Source organism: Rhinopithecus bieti, unplaced genomic scaffold, assembly GCF_001698545.2.
Source record: "Rhinopithecus bieti isolate Rb0 unplaced genomic scaffold, ASM169854v2 scaffold_26532, whole genome shotgun sequence".
NCBI lineage: Eukaryota > Metazoa > Chordata > Mammalia > Primates > Cercopithecidae > Rhinopithecus > Rhinopithecus bieti.
Window position 1 is genome coordinate 1,012,499 of NW_016812934.1, and position 21,074 is coordinate 1,033,572.

The 21,074-nt window shown below is 43.0% G+C and overlaps 1 long non-coding RNA gene across 7 annotated transcripts in view; it reads left to right on the forward strand.

The window, feature by feature from the left end:
* LOC108512168 (uncharacterized) overlaps nt 1–13,881 on the forward strand; it is a 29,367-nt gene extending 15,486 nt beyond the window's left edge. For 3 of the 7 annotated variants that reach the window (XR_001880518.1, XR_001880512.1, XR_001880517.1), the window contains 4 exons: nt 2,135–2,463; nt 4,077–4,658; nt 13,395–13,485; nt 13,599–13,881. This is a non-coding gene — a long non-coding RNA (uncharacterized LOC108512168). Of the gene's footprint in view, nt 1–1,457; nt 1,695–2,134; nt 2,464–4,076; nt 4,659–13,394; nt 13,486–13,598 lie in introns of those variants that run through there. The other 4 variants (XR_001880513.1, XR_001880514.1, XR_001880516.1 and 1 more) reach the window with 4 other exon arrangements.
* The last annotated feature ends 7,193 nt before the right edge of the window (nt 13,882–21,074 follow it).

Below are 21,074 nucleotides of genomic sequence, written 5' to 3' on the forward strand. Positions count from 1 at the left end.
CACATAGCATAGCTCCTCGTTATGCCGTATGTGGGAATGGGAAAAAGGCTCCTCGTTATGCCGTATGTGGGAATGGGAAAAAGTGAAATTAAACCAACAGGAGGATTTGGAAGCACAAAGCAGCAAGGCAAAGCAGCTTATTGGGTAAATCATTACTGATAAACATCCTACCTATGAAATAAGTATTCAGGGAAAGAAATTTAAACATTTGGTAGATACATGAGTGGACATTTCAATCATTTCTTTTACAGCACTGGCTGTCCACATGGCCAATTTAACCTGCTCAATGTAACATAGTTGGAGTTGGTAAAGCCCCTGAAGTATATAAAAGTAGTTATATTTTGCATTGCGAAGGGCCCAATGGACAACCTGGGACTAGTCAACTAATTATAACTTCTGTACCTATAAATTTATGGCGAAGAGATTTATTACAACAATGGGGAGCACAAGTTCTAATTCTAGAACAATTATATAGCCCTCAAAGTCAATATACAATGCATGAAATGGGGTATGTCCCTGGTATGGGACTAGAAAAAAATTTGCAAGGTTTGCAAGAACTGCTTCAAGCGGAAAAACAAAGTTCCTGCTAAAGATTAGGAAATAATTTTTGATGGCAGCCATTGTGAAGCCTCCAGAACCTATACCTTTAAAATGGTTAACAAATAAGCCAATTTGGATAGAATACTGGCAGCTAAGAGAATCTGGAGGCTTTAGAGAAACTAGTTACTGAGCAATTAGAAAATGGGCACATAGCTCCAACATTTTCCCCATGGAATTCAAGTTTTTGCAAGAAAAAAAATCAGGTAAATGGAGAATGTTAACTGACTTAAGAGCCATCAATTCAGTTATACAACCTATGGGAGCATTACAGCCAGGATTGCCTTCTCCTGCTATAATTCCCCACCCCCCAAAAATGGCCTTTAATAGTCAGATTTAAAAGACTATTTCTTTACTATCCCTGTAGCTGAGCAAGATTGTAAATGGTTTGCATTTACAATTCCTGTGGTAAACAACCTGCAGCCTCCTAAGTGTTTTGTTTTACAGATGGGTCTATAATGGTAAATCATCTTATTCTGGATCAAAAGGTAGTTTTCCAGACGTCCTGTACTTCAGCTCAAAAAGCAGAGCTTGTAGCAGTAACTGAGGTATTGAATGCTTTTGATAGCCTATTAATGTGATTTCTGATTCTTCATACGTGGTTCATTCCAGTTAATTGAAAATGCTCGATTACGATTTCATACAGATAGAAAACTGATGACTTTATTTACCCAATTGCAAACAGCAGTTAGGAGTAAAATGCATCCTTTTCACATCACTCACATTAGGGCTCATACACCCCTTCCAGAATCTTTAACTGAAGGGAATCAAATGGCTAATCACGTAGTTGCTAATGCAATAACTAATGCTAGACACTCTCACAATTTAACCCATGTTTTTGCCTCTGGTCTCAAACGTAGATACAGCATTACCTGGAAAGAAGCTAAAACTATTATCCAGAGATGCCCAACTTGCCAAGTGGTGGTACATTCATCTTTTACCAGCGTTAATCCTTGAGGATTGGAACCTAACTCTCCTTGGCAAATGGATATCACATGTTCCCTCATTTGGGAGACTAGCTTGTATACATGTGTGGACACATTTTCTCACTTTGTCTGGGCTACATGCCAAACAGGAGAGTCTTCTGCCTGTGTTAAACGTCATCTTTTGCAGTGTTTTGCGGTGATAGGCATTCCAGCTTCTATTAACACAGATAATGCCCCAGGCTATACTAACCAAGCTCTAGCTACATTTTCTCTATGTGGAATATTAAACACATTACTGGTATCCCATACGATTCTCAAGGACAAGCCATAGTGGAAAGAATGAATCTTTCCCTAAAACAGCAGTTGCAAAAGCAGAAGGGGGGCGGAAATAGAATATGGAACCCCATAGACGCAACTGAATCTAGCATTATTAACTTTAAATTTTTTGAGCCTGCCCAAAGGCCAGATGTTACCAGCAGCTGAACAGCATCTACAGAAACCAGCTGCAAAGACAGAAGTAGAACAACTGATTTGGTAGAGAGATCCAATAACAAAAAGTTGGGAAATAGGTAAAATAACTTGGGGTAGAGGTTATGCTTGTGTTTCTCCAGGCCAAAATCAACAGCTGATTTGGATACCATCAAGACACCTGAAACCTTATCATGAGCCAGATGCCAAGGAAGAGATTTCTGGAGGATCCTGAGGACCCCTTGGTTGCAGCTATGTTGAGATGGACGCTGAGGAGGACCCCAGCTGTCACGAGCAACACCCAAACACAACCACCCACCTGGAAACAGGTCAAGAAGCTGTCACAGATGGTGGAAGAAAACCTGAGGAAAGCAGGACAACCAGACACAATAATTTAATGATAGCTATGATAGTGGTTATCACCACTGCCGTGAATATTTCTTCAACAAGGGCTGACACAGAACAATTATAGGTATTGGATATATTTGTCAATCTTGTCACCCTCAAAAACCTATTTGTAGAGAGGATCTGACCCAGTTAGAAAAAATGAACATACTCATTTAGGAAGATTGCATTGCAGAACAGGCAGAGGTGCTGCACAACGATTCCTATGGAATCATTATTGATTGGTCCCCTAAGGGGATGTTTAGCTTGAATTGCACATCTCAGTCTGCATGCCATGACCACACTATGTTCAGCTGATCTGAACACAAAGGTCAGCTGGTAGAAGTGATAAGTATGGCAAGAGTTCCTATTATCTGGAACCATGGCAGCATATGGCTCCTCAACCTAATGATATGGCTTGCTGTAGGAGCTAAACAACATAAGGATTTGTGGAAACTATTAGTAGCTCTTAAGATCAAAATTAGGGAAATAACAAAGCATCTAGAAAGACTAAAAACTTGTCTTTGGATATTGCAAACTTAAAGAACAAATATTTAAAGTATCCCAGGCACACCTGACCTTAATGCCAGGAACTGGAGTGCTTAAAAGAGCTGCAGACAAATTAGCTAGTAACCCATTAAAATGGATGAAAACACTTGGAAGCTCTGATTTCAGTGACGATTGTGCTTTTAATCTGTGTTGTCTTTGTATAGTCTGCAGATGTGGATCCTGACTCCTGCAAGAAGTAGCTCACTGTGATAAAGCTGCCCTTGCTTTTATCGATTTGCAAATCAAAGGGGGACATGTTGGGAGCAGGACCCCCAAAATCTGGCCATAAACTGGCCCCAAAACAAAATGTCTGCAGCATTGTGACATGTTCATGATGGCCATAATGCCCACGCTGGAAGGTTGTGGGTTTATGTGAATGAGGGTAAGGAATACGTGGCCCACCCAGGGCAGAAAACTACTTAAAGGCATTCTTAAGCCACAAACAATAGCATGAGGATCTGTGCCTTAAGGACATGCTCCTGCTGCAGTTAACTAGCCCAACCTATTCCTTTAATTTGGCCCATCCCTTCATTTCCCATAAGGGATACTTTTAGTTAATTTAATATCTATAGAAACAATGCTAATGACTGGTTTGCTGTTACTAAATATGTGGGTAAATCTCTGTTCAGGGATCTCAGCTCTGAAGGCTGTGAGACCCCTTATTTCCCACTTCACACCTCTATATTTCTGCATGTGTGTCTAATTCCTCTGCCACCAATCCTGCAGTGACCCATAGCAGTGACCAGGTTTCTGCCAGTAGACTGGCAGGCAGGAGTTATACCTGCAGGGGCAGCCAAATCTGGTTATGAGGCATGAGTTGTTATATCATGAGGCCATGGAAAAGGGTGTCTGGAGTTTGCAGGAGTCACTGGGGGCACCACTTGATACTTTCACACCCAGGGAGAACGTTGAATCTTTGCCCTTGATTTCCTCGTCTTTGTCAGGCAATGGTTGGAGTTGCTCAAAGATGAGGGTCTGGGTCACTCTATCAGGTACATCTTGTGGAGGGTAAGGGAGATTCCCAGTATAGAACTTTAGAGATGTGGCTATAGATACACTTCCTGGATGTGAGTGATAAGAAACCATGTTACTGGGGTAATACTGCATAGAAAGATATTTAAGCTTTTCATCACTGACCCTGTTCCTTTCAAGACAATGCTGCCTCCCAATGCCAACATGATCTAAAGGCATTTGGAGATAAGCCAAGTAGAAGTCCCTTCTGAAAGAAGAACTGTTCCTTAATTGCACCACTTCTATATGGACCCGGGAAGTGCACCTTCAGCTCTGTCTTTCCCAGATTTCTTTGGTTCCTTCAGAAGTCTTGGATAGTTCAGAACATGGAGGATGCAGAGGTTGTGATGTATCCAATAAAGCCTGTGAAGCCCAACAGACTTCTAAGATGGGAGACTGGGCAGCATATCTATGACTACAACACAAAGGACATATACCAAAGCTGCACATACATTCAGTGACTAGAAGGGGTGAGAGCACAGAGGCTCCACCATCTTGCCCTGGAACAGGACTGGAAAAATTATTGCTCTAGAGCTCCCTACAGGGAGGCCAAGGCTTCATCAGGACTGCATCATGGCTTGGCATCTTCTGTGCAATACAGCCTCCTTTCCCCTTTTCACAGATGTTGACGCCTAATAAACTGATACACCACCCATCACAAATCTTGACTTCATTACAGACTTGGACAGGAGCAAGTGGTCCAAGGGCATGGAGAGGATCCAGGTGCTGAGCTCCCTCCTGAAGACAGGAAGCATTCCTGTACTCACCTTATGTAGTACCTGGAATTTAGGTTTGCTTTTCCCTGTAGGCTTTGGGGTTCCTGTGAAGGCTGAAACTATTCTGCACATAGAGACTCCACCAAGTAACTGAAGTTCCAGCCAGGACTCTGCTCCTTCAAAGCCTCTCATTCTAGGAAAGGGAAACTTGGGGCCCCTTCCTGCCAGTTGGTGAGGCCTAGGCTATGCCACCAATCCTGCTCAACTGCCTGCTCTGGAAAAGGCTCAACTGGGCCTTAGGTTTCAATGAGAGGGATACTTATCCACAAGAATATACTATTGCCTTTTACTGTCTACACTGATTTTTTTTTTTGAGACAGTCTCCCTCTGTTGCCCAGGCTGGAGTGCAGTGGCACAATCTCAGATCACTAAGAACTGCCTCCTGGGTTCAAGCAATTCTCCTGCCTCAGCCTCGTGAGGAACTGAGATCACAGGCATGTGCCGCCACGCCCAGATAATTTTTGTATTTTTAGTAGAGATAGGGTTTTGCCATGTTGGCCAGGCTGGTGTTGAACTCCCAATCTCAAGGTGACCCATTTGGCTCGACCTCCCAAAGTGGTGGGATTACAGGCATGAGCCACTGCTTCCAGCCTACACTGGTATTTTTGAACATGTATGTGTTTTGTAGAGATGGGGTCTTACTACACTGCCCAGGCTGGCCTCAAATTCCTGGTCTTCAGTGATCCTCTCACCTCAACCTCCTAAAGCACTGATCACAGGCATGAGCCACAATATCCAGCCTATTTGTTTCTAAGAAAAACTACTAAGGCATACCTTTGGAAATTTCAAGGTATGGTTTTGTTTTTTTTTAGGTGAGGGAAGTCATTTTAATGTCTTGACCACAGTAGTCTCATTACTTTGGCACTCATGAAGGCATTAGAGTGTCAATCCAAATCTATTTTAGGCAACCAGAGCCTATCATGCCACATGGCTTCAACATAAGTCCCAGAGACATTGACGTCTCCTGAGATTTTGTAGGCTAGCACAAAACAAGAACCTCTATTTGAGGACTCAACTGTTAAGATTTCCTATGCATGGTTGAAAAGGCTACAGCATCTAGTGCTGAGTTCTTTATGAAAACTCATGACTCTGCCTGAACACTGCTGATAAAGTCTCACATGCACAAGAGCAGTTAGGTCTTGTCCATGTCTTCTACGTGGACACTCAGTAGAAGAGAAGGCCCCATTCAGGAATGGCTGGTGTCATCTTGGGTCAAAAGATTCTTTCCAAGCTTCTCATCTACAGGCCAACTCCGATTCATATTCTAGATAAGTTCTTAAGAGTTGATGAGCAAGAATTCACTGAACAAGACTGATGTCTCTGAAATTCAAGACAGATGAACTGAAGTTCAGCGCTACATTCTCTATAAGCCATCTTAGGGTGGGGGGACGCACCCATTTAGCCTGTGGCCGTTCCTCCTGCAGCTCTGCAATATGGCCCAACCCACAAGTGAGGGGGTAGAGGCCCCTACTACTTGGAGTAGCAGGCAGGAAGTTGTATTTCTTGGGAAGCTGGTAGCCTTCTGCAGCTTGTCCCAATGATCCTAGTGGTGCCAAAATGAAAGTGAAAAGAGTACAAAGTGGAAGAGTAGTTGAATCTTGATACTCGCAGCATAAGAACACAAAAGGCTCCTACACCTGATATACTAAAGACCATCTAAAGTTAGCCAGGCATAGGTGTGTGTATGCCTGCAGTCTCAGCTTCTCAAGAGGCTTAGGTGAGCATGACTTGAGCTTCGGAGGTTGAGGCTCAGTAAGCATGCCACTGCATTCCAGCCTGGGCAACAGACTCTGCCTAAAAAAGAAACACCACACAAAAGCACCACAGAGTGGGAAGCTATCTGAAGGCGAAAGGAAATACAACCTGCTCCAGGAAAGCAGAGCTGATGGCAATGGGTTCAGAAAGCCTGACCTGCAGTCTAGGGCACAGCCCAGCCCCCACTCCCTCGACCTGGCTCAGCCATTCATGGTAACTGTGGTCAGAAAGACTCCACTTATAAAAAAAAACAATGTCAAAACCAAGTCCACATTGTTTTTGCCCCTCAGAGAGCCCAAGTTTGTTCAAAGAGTGATAGAAGTAGAGTCCCAATTACTATCAACTCTGCTGACTGTAAAGGAGAACAATCTTGCTTAGTTCAAAAGCAGAGCAGTATGTAGAAAGAAGCTATAGAAAAAAGCTGAAGCACAGGCCTCAGCTAGGGTCAGTGGGAGCTGGCAGACAACCTCAGCCACCAAATCAAGATGCTCAGCCCCTGAGGCAGTAGCTGAATGCTTTAAGGAACAATGTAAGGTGTTCGCCATGGCCCTGGACACCAGGCATGAGCTGCCTGTGAGATTGAGCCACCTGGAGGAAGATGGGCAGTGGTTCTTAGGTATCTTCCCAAAGCAAGTTCAGCTGCCCTTGAGTTTGGTTGTTGCTAAGAGCTCTCACAGGTCATCTAAATTTTGCTCAAGACTGTTGCAATAGGACATCACTCCCCGAAATCCACAGGTAAGACTTCCCCTGCAGAGTTCTCCACTGAATTAATCTGAAGCAGAATGCAACACAGTCCTCCCAGATCCCAAAGGATGTTGCAGTGCCTCAAATCCACTGCCCAGTATGGTCAGAAGTACTTCCCTATGTTTTTTTTCCCTAGAGGGGTAGATTAAATGAAGCATATGATATTATCACTTCTCTTCCAAAATACAGCTCTAGGTTCCTTGACTTAGGATCCAGTGTCTCCTTTGGGAGGGTCAATCCATCTGAAGTCTTAAACTTACACACTTATTTCCCTACCTTCTACTCTTGTTCACTTTGACCACATGTGGTTTTGCTTAGACTTAGGTCTAGAAACTAGATTATCTTGATTTTCGGCCAGTTAATCACAGAATCAAATACTAGTTCATTCAAAATGTGTGAGTTTTTGCATCTGTTGCTTCGGTATTGGCCACTGGGCATCTGATACCCCAATTGGACCTCATGGAAAATCCCTGAACTAGGCTGAGGGAGCAGTCCTTGACTGTCAATTCTACCGAAATCTAAGACTGACTTAAACCCAAAGCAGTGGTCAGTCTCTTGTTGCGCCTCTAAACTACTTGGAAGATCTGTAGACAACAGGGGTATGTAAGGAAGGTGCCTGTGAGAAGATTGTCTCAACCTGGAGGATACCTTTCCCCATGAGTCTATAGTGTCTCCTAATGAGCATGACACTCCTCAATATGGGGGCCCCAAAGAACAGCTGTCTCAGAGCTGGTGATCAAGTAGTAACAAGACCAGACCTTTCCTGCCAATCAGTGAAGAATAGGTACTGCCCTAGTCTTTACCTGTCTGCTCTAGACACAGGAATATGCCCAAATGAACCTTGCTTTTGAGAAAGGCACTTAGATGAGACATGGTAGAATGCAGCTTCATTAGATAGCGGCCCTTCAAGAGCTGAAGATGGGAGGGAAATAAAGTACTGAGGAGCATACCAGGCTGCTTCTCCTCACTTTTGCCATCTAGAACACACCTTCCACGATGGCCGCCTCAAGTTTCCACCTGAACAGACGGGTCAAACAAGTAACGTGTTCCTGTTTCCAGTGGGAAACTCATGCCCTTCATCTGCCTAGGCACTTGTCATTTTCACTGGGGACAGATTGTAAAACCTGGGAACTTCAATTCTGGAAACTTCTCAGAGGTCTTCAGTGTGATCTCTTGAGATGGTTACCAATAACTTTTTTATTAAAGTTGGTGTTGGCTCCATTCTGGAACAATTCAACTTATGTCATTGTCCTTAGAATTTTGCTTTCTGTTTTTGTCTAGATTGTCATAAAAGCAAAGAATGACAGTCTTACTTGAAAAACAAAAAAAACTAGTCTGTTTCCAAATGGTGGAAGACAGTAGTACTTATAAGGAGAGTTACTGGCCACGTGGTCAGGGAGTCTGATCATATGGAGCTTTGAGCAAGTCAGGATGTTGTCTGAGAACCCTTTGGAAGCCACTGGAAACCAGTAACTTGTTTGGTGTTGAAAGTCTGACTTGTAGAAACTCACATTGGTTGTTTTGTTTTATTACACTTGAAGTTCTGGGATACATGTGCAGAAAGTGCAGGTTTGTTACATAGGCATACATGTGCCATGGTGGTTTGCTGCACCCAACAACCCATTATCTACATTTAGGTATTTCTCCTAATGCTATCTCTCCCCTAGCCCCCCACCCTCCCCGACAGGCCCCAGTGTGTGATGTTCCCCTCCCTGTGTCCATGTGTTCTCATTGTTCAATTCCCACTTATGAATGAGAACATGTGGTGTTTGGCTTCCTGTTTGTGTTAGTTTGCTGAGAATGATGGTTTCCGAATTCATCCATGTCCCTGCAAATGACAAACTCATGTTTTATGGCTCCATAGTCTGTGGTGTACATGTGCCACATTTTCTTGATCCAGTCTATCATTGATGGGCAATTTGGGTTGGTTCCAAGTCTTTGCTATTGTGAACAGTGCTGCAATAAACATACACATGCATGTGTTTTTATAGAATGATTTATAATCCTTTGGGTATATACCACGTAATGGGATTGCTGGGTCAAATGGTATTTCTGGTTCTAGATCCTTGAGTCACCACGCTGTCTTCCACAATGGTTGAACTAATTTACACTCCACCAACAGTGTAAAAACATTTCTATTTCTCCACATCCTCTCCAACATCTGTTTCCTGACTTTTTAATGATTGCCATTCTAACTGGTATGAGATGGAATATCATTGTGGTTTTGATTTTTCATTTCTCTAATGACCAGTGATGAGCTTTTTTTATGTTTGGCCACATAAATGTCATCTTTGGAGAAGTATCTGTTCATATCCTTCATGCTCTTTTGATGGGGTTTTCTTGTAAATTTGAGTTCCTTGTAGATGCTGGATATTAGCCGTTTGTCAGATTAAAGACTTAAACATAAGACCTAAAAACCATAAAAACCCTAGAAGAAAACCTAGACAATACCATTCAGAACATAGGCATGGGCAAAGACTTCATGACTAAAATGCCAAAAGCAATGGCAATGAAAGCCAAAATTGACAAATGGGATCTAATTAAGCAGCTTCTGCACAGCAAAAGAAACTATCATCAGAGTGAACAGTAACCTACAGAATGGGAGAAAATTTTTGCAATCTATCCATCTGACAAAGGAACTCATGTTTAACAACTAGGCTCTAAGAACACTCAGGCTTATATAAAAACCATATGCTAGAGGTTTTTTCCTTAATAGTTACCAGTAGCTGAGACCCAGCAAGAGATTAGGATTCTCAGGCTGGTTTCAGAAGAGGGGTTTGTCAGAGCTGGACTCTCAAATAGACTTTCTTGAGATAGCAGGTAAATTTTCAGGGCATCCTCCATTTACCTAACAAATAACTTTCTGGCACTTGAAGCCAGGAAATTCACAGAAGGGTATTAATGGGCAAAGTCAACTGGCACCTTTGTGTTGTTCCCGACTGGGGTAGGGACTTGACAAGGCCACATCTTAGCCCAAATTAATCTGGGCTCCATGCTGGGACTGCTGCTTCCCAAGAAGGGGAAAAAGATCAAATTTTCAGTAGATGTCAACTTAGACTGAGTATCTGCCTGGTCTTCACAATATTAAAGCTATTCTGAAAGACTAGAAAGAACTGCTAATGCCATCATTGGATCCAAATCAAGACCTATCCGTATTCTCACTGCAAATAATCCAGTAGAATCATGGAAGAACTTTGTTACTCAAAAATTAAATGCTTACTATAGATCTGTTCTAGATGCTTCCCATGCTCTTAAGCTATAAACTGGCTGATATGAAAATCCCACTTCTAGAAACTTAAGCTTAGGGCTTAGAATCTGGTGTCACATGATACTTGTGAAAGAACCAGGATTTGCACCTGAGTTTAGCTTCCAAGGCCTGTTCTCTACTCTTGGCTGAGATTTCCCTGGCTAATAGGAATCTAGAAATCAGCAAGAAGTTTTTGTACTGAAATTATGTTCCAGTGGCTGTAGGCTTACACCTACTTATTTCAGCAGCTGCAGAAAATGATTCTCGTGATTCTGGGATTTTGTCTGGTATCTCCAAAACACAAACTCTCTTGGAGAGACCCTTCTAATGATAGGGACGGGAGCAGAGAAATTCTAGGCAGAAAAGGGGGGTAGGTCTGCAACAAAACCCCACCTGTAAGCTGATAGACCTGAAACTATGGCCCAAAGTGAGAACTTTTGTCCCTGTTTTCCAGCTTGAATGTTGCCTTTTCCTAAACTATCCATGACCTGCCCTGCCCCCATCCTGTGCCTATAAACATCCCAGACTCAGCTGGCAGAGAGAAGTAGCTGGACATCAGGGACTATGGCCAGACATCACAAGTGGCTTGGCTTCAGAGGGATAGCTTGACGGCATAGCTTCGGAGAAGAATCCAGCCAGAGACAGCCAGATTCCAGGGGAAGATTACCAACCCACCCCATCCATTTTTCAGCTCCCCTTAGGGGTGTGAGCCACTTTCATTGGCAATAAAATCCCCTGCATTTACCATCCATCAGATCACTCATGCAACCTCATTTTTCCTGGATGTCAGATGAGCTCAGGAGCCACCAGTGTGGATACAAAAAGCTGTCAGCTGACCCTTTGCCCTCTCTGGCAGAGGGCAGCTGCCTTATGTGAAAGAGTGGAGGGCCCATTGAGCTGTTAAAACTTAAGACCTTCCACAGACGGCAGACCTAAAAGAGCACTGTAACACACCCCCTGGGGCTTCAGAAGTCACAGGCACCCTGCCTGGATGCTGCTGCGGGGCCTGAGCCAAGTTCTCTCCTGCCAGTCAGTGCTCAAAAGTGCTCGCTCTGGCTCCTGCACCCTCTCACCTGCGCTCCCCCTCCCATGAGGGGTGGAATGCAGTGAGTCTGAGTGACTGCAGTGTGATCCTGCTCACACGGAGGCTGCCAGTCAATTCCAGTGCTCATGCACTTCAGTCCCCACCTTGTTCACTTGCATGCTCCTTCCTTTGAGGAGTTGTGGCAGAATGAGTAAACAAGACACCCCTGTTAGTCCCACGAAGGGGTCAGGGAAGTATCCTGCTTCGATAACCGTGATCTAGGGAGGAAAGTCCTCATAGTCACTCTAAGCAACGGTAGACCCAACCTTGAGTTCAAATTACTGATGAGAACTTAACACTCATGGAGCCCAGTTTGATAGGCAAGACTCATGGGTGAGACTCTTAGTAACTTGCCAAGATTGAGCCTATGTTAGGAGTTGAAAAGAAATTGGTAGATGAATCAAAAACCTGAGTCTCATTCAAAGCTTTCCATTGTCGCTTATCCTTTTACCTTTAGTTTCAACAGTCACTTCAATACAAAACAGACAAAAGAAGCATACAAATGTGGCAAAACAACCAAAACTATCACAACAGCTGGAACTGTGGTGATATTTTGGCACCCAAACTGCTTTTAAATGTCCTGTGTCTCCGTAAGCCTGCTGCAGTTCTTGGTATCATTCTTAGATCCACCTAAACCTTGCCCAAGTCATCTTCTGACAAACATCCTGACCTTGCCTACTCAATTGTGTAGTCACTCCTGTTTGGTAACTGTATCTGTAAATCTTTAATGGAAAACTTTAAAAATCACTTAAGCTGCCAATCCAGCAACATCCTTTGGGATCTGGGAGGACTGTGTTGCATTCTGCTTCAGATTAATTCAGTGGAGAACTCTGCAGGGGAAGTCTTACCTGTGGATTTCGGGGAGTGATGTCCTATTGCAACAGTCTTGAGCAAAATTTAGATGACCTGTGAGAGCTCTTAGCAACAACCAAACTCAAGGGCAGCTGAACTTGCTTTGGGAAGATACCTAAGAACCACTGCCCATCTTCCTCCAGGTGGCTCAATCTCACAGGCAGCTCATGCCTGGTGTCCAGGGCCATGGCGAACACCTTACATTGTTCCTTAAAGCATTCAGCTACTGCCTCAGAGGGGCTGAGCATCTTGATTTCGTGGCTGAGGTTGTCTGCCAGCTCCTACTGACCCTAGCTGAGGCCTGTGCTTCAGCTTTTTTCTATAGCTTCTTTCTACATACTGCTCTGCTTTTGAACTAAGCAAGATTGTTCTCCTTTACAGTCAGCAGAGTTGATAGTAATTGGGACTCTACTTCTATCACTCTTTGAACAAACTTGGGCTCTCTGAGGGGCAAAAACGATATGGACTTGGTTTCGACATTGTTTGTTTTTATAAGTGGAGTCTTTCTGACCACAGTTACCATGAATGGCTGAGCCAGGTCGAGGGAGTGGGGGCTGGGCTGTGCCCTAGACTGCAGGTCAGGCTTTCTGAACCCATTGCCATCAGTCTTGTTCAGTGAATTCTTGCTCATCAACTCTTAAGAACTTATCTAGAATATGAATCGGAGTTGGCCTGTAGATGAGAAGCTTGGAAAGAATCTTTTGACCCAAGATGACACCAGCCATTCCTGAATGGGGCCTTCTCTTCTACTGAGTGTCCATGTAGAAGACATGGACAAGACCTAACTGCTCTTGTGCATGTGAGACTATCAGCAGTGTTCAGGCAGAGTCATGAGTTTTCATAAAGAACTCAGAACTAGATGCTGTAGCCTTTTCAACCATGCATAGGAAATCTTAACAGTTGAGTCCTCAAATAGAGGTTCTTGTTTTGTGCTAGCCTACAAAATCTCAGGAGAATTACAAAGCATTCTTACTCATCCTTCAGCCTGATTCTTTCAACAGGAATGGTTCTTCTCAGGATAAATGATGAAGTTTGAGTAGCAAAGACCTAGTTCCAGACCCGAGCTACAAATAGACTTTCTTGAGATAGCAGGTAAATGACATAAGAGGGTTTAGCTGGGAATGAACAATTGCTGTGTGCTCATAACTTCCAGATTTGTAATAGCCAGAGCTAGTATGGCTTAGTCTTTTGCCTTATCACTTTAGGTGACATTTGAGGCTGGAATTGGAAGCCAAAACACTGCAGGATGGAGTCCTCTGCTCAGGATTACTCAGCTTAAATGAATGCTGGGAAAATTCCTGGACCATTCCAGGAGCCTGCAGAAGGAATGCCTGACCATATTCCTGGAATTTGTCACCTTGCCATGATTACCACAAGCATATTTTGGAACTGGCATCTTCTCCAGGTCCTAAGACTTCTGTGTCAGTATGGAAATCTGAAAGCCAGATTTCTTTCCATCAGCCAACAATATTTGATGTTATACTTGGAACTGAAGATTAAAAAGATTGGAAAGACTTGATGCACGTTTCCTTCACCATAGCTAAGAACTACCATTTCATGTATTTCTGGTTTTCTGCTATTGACAATGTGCATTTCAAACAATTATAGAACTTTCTATTATATTTAATATTCAGGTCCTCATTTCCAAAAGTTATTATCTTATATAAAGGAACCAGGACAGCTTCAAAAATGGTAGTCTAAGGTGAATAAAATCATGAGAAAAGTGCTTAAAGAGAAACACTGAGAGCACAGCTAAGCTTGAAAGTGCTCCTCCTAACCAAATTTGGTGTAACTTATGCCAAGATAACCTGATGCATCGCTTCTAGAAAGGCCCTCTGGTAGGAATACTATATAGATGTTGGATAAGCTCAAACAAAACAAGGAGACAATTTCAGTGTGTCAAGTTGATATGACTTTGGATTCTTCAAAAACTTAAGTCTTAGAAAAAACCATGTGGGGGTAGTATTCTATCAGTCTCCTTCAAGATCCTGCTTTCCAATCCGTACATGTAGCCTCAAGCCTTAGAGGGGACCAAGGTGGAGACCCCCACCTGCAAAGCAGATGCCACACTTGTCCTAACACCTCCTCTAAACCTCATACAACCTGGAGGATACCTTTCCCCATGAGTCTATAGTGTCTCCTAATGAGCATGTCACTCCTCAATATGGGGGCCCCAAAGAACAGCTGTCTCAGAGCTGGTGATCAAGTAGTAACAAGATCAGACCTTTCCTGCCAATCAGTGAAGAATAGGTACTGCCCTAGTCTTTACCTGTCTGCTCTAGACACAGGAATATGCCCAAATGAACCTTGCTTTTGAGAAAGGCACTTAGATGAGACATGGTAGAATGCAGCTTCATTAGATAGCGGCCCTTCAAGAGCTGAAGATGGGAGGGAAATAAAGTACTGAGGAGCATACCAGGCTGCTTCTCCTCACTTTTGCCATCTAGAACACACCTTCCACCATGGCCACCTCAAGTTTCCACCTGAACAGACGGGTCAAACAAGTAACGTGTTCCTGATTCAGGGTGGGTGTAGTTTGTATCCCATTTAAGATTTGGGTATTGAAACTTAAGGACAGTGTGTGATAGTATTAAGAGGTAAAGCCTTAAAGAAGCGATTTGGCCATGGGGGCTCAGGCCCTCATGAGTGGAGCTTCATACAAGATTTGGCTCTTTTGCTCTGTCCACTGAGTGAGGACACAGCAACAGGGCACCATCTTGGAATCAGAGCAGCTCTCATACAATTGGATCTGGTTCCTTGGCATTAGATTTCCTAGTCTCCAGAACTGTACGAGAAGTTGTCTTAAGTCACCCAGTCTGAAACACACTGTTATAGCAGCCAAATGGACTAAGTGGGAAAGTTCAAGCCATGTATGTTTGGATTGATGGTATCAGAAGAGGATCATGCTGTGAGGTCCACCCCCAGGACAGTGGGCCCAAGTGTATAGAGTGAGTGGAGTTGATGGCTCTAGTGCTTTTCAATCTGAAACCTGTAACAGTGACATCTCATCCCTGCTGCCATTTTGGGACTCTTCCTACAAGGACCCCAGCCAGCTGATGTTCTGTGAAGTCTAAGCATACCCCCAAATCTATAAAAGGTCAGTTTAAGACATACCTGTAAATAGGTAAAGACATGGTGAACAACCAGCATCCCTGATTTGGAATGGAACGGGAATATATTTCTCATAGCAGATGGGCATCCCTTTAGTTTGTTTTCCAGTGACTTCCCTGGGTCTCAAGGTTCATATTGCTGCAGTGCAAAAGTAGATGTACTGCAGCAGGAATATCAAGGAGGTTCACTATGAAATCTATTTATATATGGGCATCAGGATGGTGAGGATGCATGCCAAGGTCATGAAAGCCCAGTGGGAATTTGATAGAGAAATAAGGAAGAACTGACATAGTGAGATCCTCTCAGGGTAGTCCATTTCATCTTGCATTGTGTGAATACTTTGGAGCAATAGATTAGGATCAAAGGTGGTTATTCTTGGTAACTAGAATGGTGCAGAAGATCATCCCAAGTTCAGCACCAAGGCCATGCAAGAGAAGGCTGAAATACATTGAGGCAGCCATTGAAAGACTAAGCCACTGATATTAGTGCCCGATTCAGGTTTATGATCCCAAGATAGTCCTGGACAATACCAAATGCCTAGCCAGATTCACAAAACCCACAGCCATTAACTTCCCTGCTGGCATGGTCACCCATGGGGCAAGCTTCCCCATTCCCTGGGCTATTAACCAGGAGAAGGTTAACTGAAGACCATCTGTGGTCACATCTGTGAGCTCTTCAGTGACACAAGCCTTCATTTACACGCGTCAATGAAGCTAGCATTGAGCCCTTCCATAATGAAGCTAAGTGGACCACCTTTCAAAGTCTTGCCGCTTCATCCTACTCTCAACTCTTCCAATTGTCCTAGTAGCTGTTAGGTAAAAGGTAGAATGTCAAAGTCTGTTTTTCATACCCAGTTATTAACTCCTGCTTTAGCTGGCCAGGATGGAGGGAACATGTTTTAATCTCACGTTCACCTTTTTCCTCTAATCACTGAAGCTTTCTAGTGATTTTTAGTGATGATGGGGTTGAAAAAAGTGACCCCTGCTTCCATGGAATCAGGTATGTTTGCCCAGATGTAGCTATCCAGACAGGTATATCTGGAGGGTTTTTGAGGTTGATGAAAGGGGAGGGTCTGATGATTAGGTTAGGATTTATCTTGGAAGTTCTATTTCTTAAGAGGTCATACTTTCCATTCAGTAGAAATTCATTCAAGTTAAGAGAAAAAGAGAACCAGAGATTGAAGAAAATGCCCTTGGTCTCTTACTGTGTTTCCCATGCTCGAGTCTAAATGCCTCTGTTGGGGAAAACATTTCTATTCAATACTTATCCCAAAAGACTTCTGTAACCAAGTGTGTAGGGGTTTCTCCAAGTATTCTGTCCTGCAGTGGATATCAGCTGAGGATCCAATTTAAATTGACACTATCCACTTGGAGATAGCATCCCATCCAGATTGAAAACTCAGTCCCAAAAGACTGCCCCCCTCTTCCCACTAGGCACAAGTCTGGGCCTTCAGAACGGACTAGCCTTCAATTGGGATCTACCATGAACTGGGTTCAGTGAATTTGCTAGAGCACCTTGGGGAACTCAGGGAAACTTATGTTTCTTTTGTAAAGATTACAAAGGAAACAGACACACGTAGACTAAGTGTGGCAGAAGAGGTGTGAAGCTGCCATGCCCTCCCCCTGGGACACTTTCCAGGGAACTCCACATGTTCAGCTGTCTAAAAGCTCCCCAAATCTGGTCCTCTTGGAGACATGAGATGGGCATGATGGACAACCATGTAGAAATGTGATTGTGTCTCCTAATGAGATTATAAAGATTATCTGAGCAGGGAAACTCAGCAAGGCCTAACTTTTCCAATTCTTCCCAATGTCTCTGTAGCATTCCTTCCTCCAAAGTGTGGGGCAGGACCCCTTCTCAGATGGGGTCTTGTGACCTACAGATCAGACAATGTAGGTCTGATAATTCCTTTTATGGCGAACTCCAAGACAGGAAGGCAGGGGAAGATTCCTGCCTTGGGGAGAGAAAGGCAATGAAAAGGCAGTAAGGGAATTAGATTGTTTTGAGGCCTGCTTCTAAGGTCTAAAATGTTTCAAGGTCTAAAAAGTCCTATCAATGTCCTTGCCTGAAGGCAAAGTTCAGAGTATAAGCTGGTTGATCTCTTTTAAAAAAATCTTATTGCTTGGGTTTTCATTTAGATTTTATGTTTAAGTATAAAACAAGTCATCCACACGTAACTATGTTTTTCTAGAGAAAACCATCCTACTCACCAAGAACCAGGATTGAGGTGAGTAATCTGGTTAGAAATAAGGATTTCCTTTTGAGTGGAGATGAGGAAGGTGGTCCTTAAAGTTGGCTATTTGGGTCTGCTATTTCCCCATTACCACTTAAGGGTTTCCTGTGCCCTGCTTATTCTGGAGAGGTAGACACTGGTCATATCTATAGCAGTCAACTGAGCCCCATGACTGTAGTGTAAAAGACACCTGTACTTGTATACAAAAAGGTTTACAAATAGTTGGTCAACTTGAACATGTTACTGACAAGGGAGTATTGGTTATTTTCTGGTGGCACTGGTTATTAAAGCAGATCCGAAAAAAGTGATAGCAGCCCTTCTATTGGCACATTACTTTCTAGGATGCTACTTAGGTTTCTTAATTTAGGAAAATACGCTTTAATTTCATTGCAAGATTTCTAACCACATCAGGGAACACATTCTACTTTATCCAATATGTGAGCTACATTCTCATTATGATAGGAAGTGTATCCCCAAAGGCATCCTGTAAGTAGACTGGAGTTCAAAGTATTTCAAAGGACAGAAGAAATCAAAACGTGGCTCAGGCAGTTTTAGACTTTTGCCTTCCTCCATCATTGGGCCAAGTGGACATTCCAAAGTTTCCTTGGATCCTTCTATAAGATCAACCCTAATTTGTGTTTAGGAATTTACACTGAGAACTTGAGGGAAACTGGGCATTTAAGATACTTAAGCTAACAGAATAATTCTGTCTCCCTTCATGTAGCTCTAGGACCATAAGACAGGACTACTCGAAGCGTTAGGTTTCTAGTGCTATAATCCCCATAGCCAAGCAGTCTGCCTCCCCATGAGTCAACATGGTGTTTTAAGAGATGGTGTCAGCTGTTAGTTGAGACCAACAGACAGGCAGATATAGAGATTGCCAATGTATGTCCTCAAAGTAATCCCCTGCCATGTTAGAGATGGGCAAGAAAGTCATTCAGGAAGAAACTTAAGAGTAGTTCAGCAATGCCTCTAGAAAGGCTTAAGACAGCAAGGACTCTTGGTTTAATCCTTCACCAAATTTCTCGTGAACCCTTCAGTCCAAAGGTCTGCGGACATTGCCTTCAAGAAAAGGCAAAAGTGCTGAAGTCCTACAGTAGTGGCCTGAGAGGTTAAGTCAGCATTTGGCTGAATATGGCCTGTGTTACATGATACAGGTCTCCATGGAGATAGTTATTGGTTCACCTAAAACCTTTCAAGTAACCAGACCAACCCAGCATCAAGGGAAAGATTTCTGTAGAAGTTACCCACATGCAGTCCTTCACTCCCCAAACTAAGGACAACATTTGTGCTGTCAATGTTCAGAAATCTGATTTAGTGATAAGATTCCATAGAGAAGGAACCTTATATAAGTAGCCATGAAGGCACTCAGGTGAGGCTACAACCAGATTCAGTTGCTACTGCAGCATCTTCAACAAGGTCAAATCTGTTTAAGGTTGGCCCCAGTGATTGATGAGTGCTTATCCTAAGCCTAATTCTCAGTGCCACACAGACACAGGAGAATAACCAACTTTACCTTCTCTGGGTTCTGACTTGATACCCCCACATAGTGATTCCTACTCCAAGACCCAGGATAAAGGCGCTCTCAGAAGGAAAATTAGAGAAAGATAGACCTGTTTATTCTGCAAGTGTAAATCAGGTTTTTAAGTAGAATAAACTTAGATGATAGCATGGGCATGCAATAAGATATACAAAGTGGGACAAGTCTGTGGGACAATCAGCCATCTTTGAGAAGTATGTGATGGGAAGAAAAAGAAACCTGCAGTTTAAGATGTAGCAACTTACTAGATAAGGTAGCAAAAGGAAAAAAGATGTAACAACCAACTATGTTTTAAGGTTATTTGAATCAGGATTTGACTTTATTTTAATCAGGATTCAAATCAAGTCAAGACATGTATGACACTTTGAAGTTTGGAAACTAATGGGTTATATCTAGTGATAAACTGGTTAAGCTTCTTTTTAGGTATTGAAGTATTACATGATGGTTAAAAATCCTTTAGAGATATCTGAATAGGTTGAGGGTTAACATTAGCTTCAAACGACTCAGGAAAAGTAGGTGGGGGCACATATGAAACAAGACTAGCCACGAATGGTAATTGCTGGTTGTGGGCATTTGAAAGTTATAACTACTATCTAGTTTGACATGTCTGAGGACTTAAGTTTAAACAAAACTTCCAGGCCACCTGAAAGGCCAGGACAGTTTTGGTTTACATAGGTTCAGGGACTACAGGAAAGGTAAACATTCTTGGGGACTGCAGACAGCTATTTCATTCCTTGGTTCAAGGAGAAGTATTTCTAGGGAGTTGCAGAACTTATTTTACTGAAATCTCACCTTGAGAAGATCTGAATGATTTTGTTTTCATTTTGGCTAAGAGGATATCCATAGGCCAATTGGAGGCTCTTGTGCTTGACACAGAGTTAATATCAGGGAAGTTGACACCAAACTTGGTCACTTTGACATTCACTATTAGACTTCAGGCACAAGTGACCCCATGGCGGTGACAGAGCATTCCCCTACTCAATGGGAGGGGAAAGCTGCAACCCAGGACAGTGCTGATACCATCAAGGGGCCTGCCCAGTGAAGCCTGGATGGAAGCTCATACCAAGTCTGCACATGCAGACAGATTCTGGAGTCAATGTGAAGGATGAGTTACTGAGGAATAGCACCCAAAGGATGCCCAAGGAAATGTAGATTGGAGCCCTACCCTCTTTAAGACAGATATCCACATTCATGCCAAGCATATACTTTGGCATTAGTCTTTCCTGAAGCCATGTTTGGCTAGGATTAAGGACTTCCAGCCTTCTTGAAGATGACAATATCTAAGTCGAGTCAATTTTATTTAAAAGTAGCTTCAATATTATGGAAAATAGGTAAAATACTAGGTAAACCATAGGATCGAGATTCATCCCAGACATAAGAAAAGGAAAAAGCCAGCTTTCCAATGGATAGGGGTTAAACTATATTATCAGCCTCTGTCTCATCAATAGTGGGGCTTCTTATGTGTGTGTCTAGATGATGCCTTAAGAAACACCCGCTCCCCATGAGGGATGTTACCAAGGTCACACTTAGTCAACCACCAGTAACTTTGAAAAGTCCAGGTTAGACGTCTTGAGTTATTGCACATTCTGGATTAGTCAGTCATAAGAATGTGACAGAAGCATGGAAGGGGCTAGTGTAAATATTAAGATCCTACCTTCTGGACCTGTAGAAGTGCTTGGACATGACATCACTCAAAAGAAAATGCTATCTATAATATACCCTCCATGTGGGATTGATTGTCAGAACATATGGAGAAAGGCAAGTTCACAGGTGGTGTTCAGCACCTTGAGTGATGGG